The sequence below is a fragment of the Pinus tabuliformis genome, chromosome 8 (assembly GCF_031772625.1).
Source record: "Pinus tabuliformis cultivar Carrire ecotype Pingquan chromosome 8, CPIR1, whole genome shotgun sequence".
Lineage (NCBI taxonomy): Eukaryota > Viridiplantae > Streptophyta > Pinopsida > Pinales > Pinaceae > Pinus > Pinus tabuliformis.
In genome coordinates this window covers 1,709,876,499-1,709,882,971 of record NC_142294.1, presented here as the reverse complement: position 1 = coordinate 1,709,882,971, position 6,473 = coordinate 1,709,876,499, and the positions used below count along the sequence as shown (strand labels likewise).

The following is a 6,473-nucleotide window of genomic DNA, read 5'->3' as shown; positions in this document are numbered from 1 at the left end:
GACCTTTGAATATACAAGCTTCAACACGTGGCACGAATGGCATAGTTTCATGGAAATTATGGTAAAATTTTGTTCCATGTTGACATACTTGAACTGTTGCCCACACTAAGCAAAAGAGTAGTCATCCATGGCGAAATGTGGATGTAACAAATGCGTAGTAATCTCTTCTACGTGTTAATATTCTCTTACGACCAATAATATGAGAGCTAGTTTCTGGGATTTTTCGTTGTGGGTTTTTAGCCATGATGAATGTTACAAATATTGCACATGTTAGACTTTGGAGATGGACACCATCGATGAGACATATGTTCATTATGAGTAGAATAAGTAAAGTATTGTGGGTTGTTTTATTACCTCGGTCATTGCTTTCATATGTTTTATATTGGATCTCTGTTGTTTGTTGTCATGCATTGATTATTATAGTTAGTGGATTAATTGTCATAGACACATACATGTAGATGGGTGGCCGGGCTCCTTATGAGGAGAATGTAAAGCCATATTTAATCAATCATTTCTTCCATGTCTTTCGTGTCTCGAAGATGAACCATATTTACTAGTCACTCAAATAAAACAGTGTGATGGATAAACTATTCATATCACAGAACTCAGTTCCTTAAAAACTATTAGGCATTTTTTTCCCTTTCATGATCTGGCAATGTTTCCATGTTGTTTTTCTATATTACATCTGTACAAAGGAAGTAACCCTCTGCTGCTCGATTTTTTGCATTTAATCTGACCTGGACCTAACCTGGATCTGTTTGTAAATGGTAGGCGTAGGCCTTATTAACAAGGTTTACTGCAATTTGGTCTACACCTTGTGGCCAATCTGGAACTGTAGATTAGAATCTTCGGTGATAGGTTTCAGACATATCAACAATTTTGTTGCATTTTGCTAAAGGATATTACATCTGATTTTTTGTCATGGACCTATAATTTCCGTAGTCTTGAATGCATGCAATTTTGCAATGTAAGTGATAAATAATTTGTTGGGATCCGTTGCCTGTCGATGTAGGTACTGTGAAGAGGAGTGTCTTGCAATCTGCTTTTATGGTGTGGTTCGGCTGCTGATAGGTATTGCTTTTATTTTATTTATATTAAATTAAGATATTAATCATTCATGGACATTACAACTATTATTTCATGCGCCAAATTTCAAACAAAACATTGTCCTAAGGATATCTATGTTAGAAATACGCACCTAGAGGTGGAGAGAGTGGAAAAGCACCTTGTCGTTTATAGAGACGAAAACATCGTTCACTTACAGATTTTCTCCCTCTGCAAGCAGTATGATTGAAGACAACATGTTTCCCTTCTTCCATACTTTACCGTGAGGAAGAGGTCTTTGCTTGCATGGCTTTTCAAGATATCTCTGGCAATATTTCAGAGTCCAAAGAGTCGCCAGTGGACAATGATATGGTATCAACTGAGGACTGATCGACTTCATGAGAACTACTGCCCGTTTCTGCACCGCCTGCACTTTTCCTGTCGTGACTGAGAAGACGCTTGCAGAGATGGTGAATGTAATATATAGTTTCGAGTACAACGCTGATTTTGTCACTCTAAAAATTAGAACGTTCGATATGTTTTATTGGTATAAGAATGTCCAACAATATTAGACACGCCATTTTCACTCCAGCAATGTTCATCATCTCCGATCAGGAACCTGTTATGATATGTTGACAGAGTGGTCTTAACAGTACCTGTAATAGAAATATTGAAGCATCAACAGTGCGTGAAATTTGGATGAATATGTTTTCCCTGAGGCAGAAAGAAAGAACACACTTTGTGCATCTCCCAACATTTGTAGCTCTTCATTTGTCTCTTCGGCAGAAGATAGAGCATCATGTCGAACCCTTAACTTCTTCTACAACCCTTAACTTCACTTTCGGGAAAGTCCTATTTCTATCACGTTTTGCAAAAGGAACTGTGATAAGAACTTTACCTTCGTCTTCCCGGGTGCGATCAAACTTAAACTACTTTCAGACCTGCGACCACAACTTAATGATATCCTCAGTTGAACAAGCAAATGTTGGATTTGGACTTCCATTCTAGTTAAAATAGGTGAGATGACAGCACCACTAAGAACCAATGCAAACTACCTACTTCACACTTGGGGTTTAGAGGATGCGCATGAAAATAGTCTTAGGACTTGGGTTGCCATTGTGAACTTCGTTTTGCGTTGTGTATTGCTCCGATTAATAAGACCATGGAAACAATTAAAGAGCACTTCGCAAGATCTCAAGCAAATAGCGTTTATCAGCATAACATTTACCTGTAACAATGTAGAACGTAGACGAGGATTCTCCAGCTCTCCGCCAATAACAGAAATGCCCACCATTTCGCTTGTAAATGAAGACCATGATGCTCGTAACTTTAAAATAGACAATTAACATAACATTTACTTGTAACAGCGCACAATGCAGACGAGGATTCTCTAGCTCTCCGCCCATAACAGAAATGCCCACCATTCCGCTTGTAAATGAAGACCATGATGCCCGTAATTGAAGGATGAAGACCATGACGAATATTCGGAAAATGCGTATAGGAAGAGCAGAAAGCGGTATGCCCGCTAAATGTGGACGCCACGTGTCAGCCTCAGAAACAAAAGGACGACGAAAGTCTCTTTCAAAGGAAGGCCTATCGGCCTAAATATCAAATTTTCTCATTTCTATCATATCAAATTTAAGTTTTAATACTTACAATCCAACTACCACATTGTTGGGCTTGGTTGAAACTTGTATCACTAATAATTTGTGTTTAGCAATCATTAAAGTAAAAATCTTGCATTGATCTAAAGGAGTTTGTCTGTCTCCTTTTTCCTTTCCAAATTATTAGTCTTGTAATAAAAACAATAGAATGTTAATTACTTGTAAAAGCATTGACCATATCAGTATTTTTGTCATGCACATCTGATAATGGTGGAGTAAAATTTGTTAATATTATGGATGTGAGTTTCTTTATAATCATTGATTCGATCTAGCCAATGATAAGAAATTATAGGTGTCATTAACTACAAGTAATTATGATTTTTTGAGATTTTTTTAAGCATAAGTTAGAGTAATAGTTCAAGCATTTTATGAATTTGAATTTTTCTAATCACTCAAAATAAAGAAACGGAAAATCAATATTTTTTTGTTTAAAATTTGGTAAGAATTATTTTAAATTGGATAGAATTACAAATGTTTATAATTAACATTGCAACATCATGTTGTAAAAGGGGTATTCAAGGGTATTGATTCTATTTTTATATTAAAAACAAGATTTCTACACTTATGATTATATTTTCAAAAAAAATTAATGATTAGATTTTCTTGAGGATGGTGAATAGAAAATTTAAAAATCATAATCTTCTTCTTTAATAAATCTTATATTTTCAAAAAAAATTAATGATTAGATTTTCTTGAGGATGGTGAATAGAAAATTTAAAAATCATAATCTTCTTCTTTAATAAATCTCATTTATACGAAGAACCATCATTTCTTTTAAAACATTTAAACAAAAAATATCTCCATGTAAAAAACAAACAAAAAGAAGCTTACTCACTCTGCTCTTAAATCAATCTCGCACTTTCTCATTAAAAAAACAATATTAATACCATACTAACTAATATCAATAAATTAATTATTCACGTAAATATAACCCTCGACTCTTCCATTGATTACTAAAATCCAAAATGAAATACATAAATTCCTAATACGAACCTTAGATTTATTTCGAATCCCAAACTTTCTTTTAAAAAAATAATATTAATACAATTCTAACTAATACATAGATAGGTTAATTATTCACTTAAATATATAAACCTTGAACTTATTTCACCCCTTGACTCTTCCATTGATTAATAAAATCCAAAATGAAATGAATAAGTTCATAGTATAAGCCTTAGATTTATTGAAAAAGCATTTGCATAAAGTCTTCACTATTTTAAAAGGTGGTGCTTGTTTTAAAATATTTTGTTGGTTATGATAAATGATTATCTACCAACTTTCTACTTAATGAGGGAATGAATAATTTACTTGTATGATTTTTAAATTTATAAAAAAGGTATTTACAAAAGATGTTGAGGAATTTTTTTTAAGTTTGGTAAGATTATATTTTTATCATGTTTAATTTCACATTTTAATCGGGAGATGGCACACGATTTTAATCTAAGACTTTAGGTTTGGTTAGACTTCATTTCCACAATCATTGCCAATTGAGCTACCCCAAACATACAAAGATGTTGAGTATTTTAAAATACGTTATTGATTATAATAATTTTTTTTTTTTTTCTTTCCAAAATCTTAAGAATAAATGCTTTACATATTTTATATATAATATATAAGTGTTCTATGTTTATTATGTTGAAGCCTTTTTTCTATTGTGAAGTTTTAGTAGAGATTTGTAAACCAATTATAGAGATCTTTCACGCGGCATTTTTAAAAATCAAGTACTCCCTCAGTGTTCCTGTGCATGATAATATACCAATAGTAGTATATATTTTATATATAGATATATCTTATAGTTTATTAGTACAATTTTTTTTGGGTGGATATAATGAGAGTTATATTCGCTGTTTTTTCTCATTATACATAATGTGCTCAGTTAGGTTGATGATTACATCAAATTTCGCAGTGTTTTGATTTGGCTCTGTGGAAATGTTTTGAAAACTCTTAAAAGAGAATGGGTTTGACGAAATTGGATCACGTAATATTTTTTTTTTTCCTTTTGGGAAAATAAGAGAATATCCTCAACATAGTAACATATAACTTAGGGCCACGACCAATAGTAAGATTAGGCATATAATCTTTAATATTATTAAAAATTTTGAGTGTTTTTCAAAGTTCCCGTCTTATTTCAACATAATTTATGGTTTTTGCTTAAGTGAACAAAATTTGATAAGTAATATTTATTTGATTGTAATTTACTTAATTATTTGATTGTAATTTTTTATTTTTTATTTTTTTATTTTTTATTTTTTATATTGTTATTTATTTTTGTATAAAAAATATGGAAATGTTTAAAACTTTGTAATATATAATTAACTTCAATATTTAATATAATTTGACTTGTGAAAAAATTTAGCTTTACAAAAGATTTTTCGGCGAAGATCACATGAAATATCATTTGTCGACGCGTTTCGAACCAACTAGTGTGGTTCATCGTCATGACAAGTTGAAGAAACAGATCCAGCTTAGCATGTTAAATAGACTGAGCAAAGCCTCCAACGGCTAACTTGACCAACAACTAATTTTGACTATTGGACCGGGATCAAAACTTTTTTAATAATATAATGGAGATAAGTTATATAGGTGACCAATCCCTTAATACATAAAAATATATAAATAAAAAAATTTAATTAGTGATAATAGTTAATTAAAAGGTATTAATAAATAATTAAAAATTATAGGTTAATTAGTATTTAAAAGGAAATTAGTTATAAAAGACCTCTCCTATATGAATAAATTATATGTGTATACAAGTTAGTTAAAAATAAATAAATAAATAAATAAAATGTAAAAAAGTAAATAAATACATAAGAAAGAGATGGATAAAAATAAAAATAAATAAATAAGTAAATAAATAAAATAAAAATAAAAATAAAAATAAATAAATGAATAAATAATAAAATAAAAATAACGAGAATAATATAAGTCAAAAAAATAAAAATAAAAAATAAAAAAAAATAAAAATAAAATAAAATAAAAATAAATAAATAAATAAATAAAAATAGATAAGAATAAATAAAACTAGAAACTAACATTAAGCTAACTTAAAAAAATAAAATAAAAATAAAAATAATAATAAAATAAATTTAGCCCCAAGAGTTAGTTCAATCGGTCAAATCAAATGCCTCGCCAATGGGAGGTCACAGGGTCGAATCCCGAAAGCTCTTGGGGTTAGGTCAGTAAATAGGCCGAGGGGTATTGATGCCCTTCGAGGGGTGTTTAAAACCCTGGACGTAGCGGCTACCCACTGACCCGGGTATCCGTGAACCAGTAAGTGAAAAAAAAAAATAATAAAATAAATTTAGGGAAGCGCTTGAGATTGAAAAGAGGCTGAGCAATCTCAATAAAGAAGATGGCTGGAAAATCAGTAGGTGTTGGGTCCCAACACTCTCTTCCTAGTTATTTTTTCCGCCCCTTCCTCATTTTTTTTAACTAATTATTATTATTTATTTATTTTATTAGATATTATTATTATTTTATTATTTTATTTATTTATTATTATTATTATTTTTTTAAGTTAGCTTAATGTTAGTTTCTAGTTTTATTTATTTTTATCTATTTATTTATTTTTATTTTTATTTTTATTTATTTATTTTTATTTTTATCCATCTCTTTCTTATTTATTTATTTACTTTTTTACATTTATTTTATTTATTTATTTATTTATTTTTTAACTAACTTGTATACACATATAATTTATTCATATAGGAGAGGTCCTTTATAACTAATTTCCTTTTAAATACTAATTAACCTATAATTTTTAAT

The 6,473-nt window shown here is 29.9% G+C and overlaps 1 non-coding gene across 1 annotated transcript; it reads left to right on the top strand.

Moving 5' to 3' along the window:
* Positions 1-234: 234 nt before the first annotated feature.
* LOC149242847 (small nucleolar RNA R64/Z200 family) lies at positions 235-325 on the top strand. The gene has a single exon (XR_016246928.1). It is a non-coding gene; the product is annotated as a small nucleolar RNA R64/Z200 family (small nucleolar RNA).
* Positions 326-6,473: the final 6,148 nt, after the last annotated feature.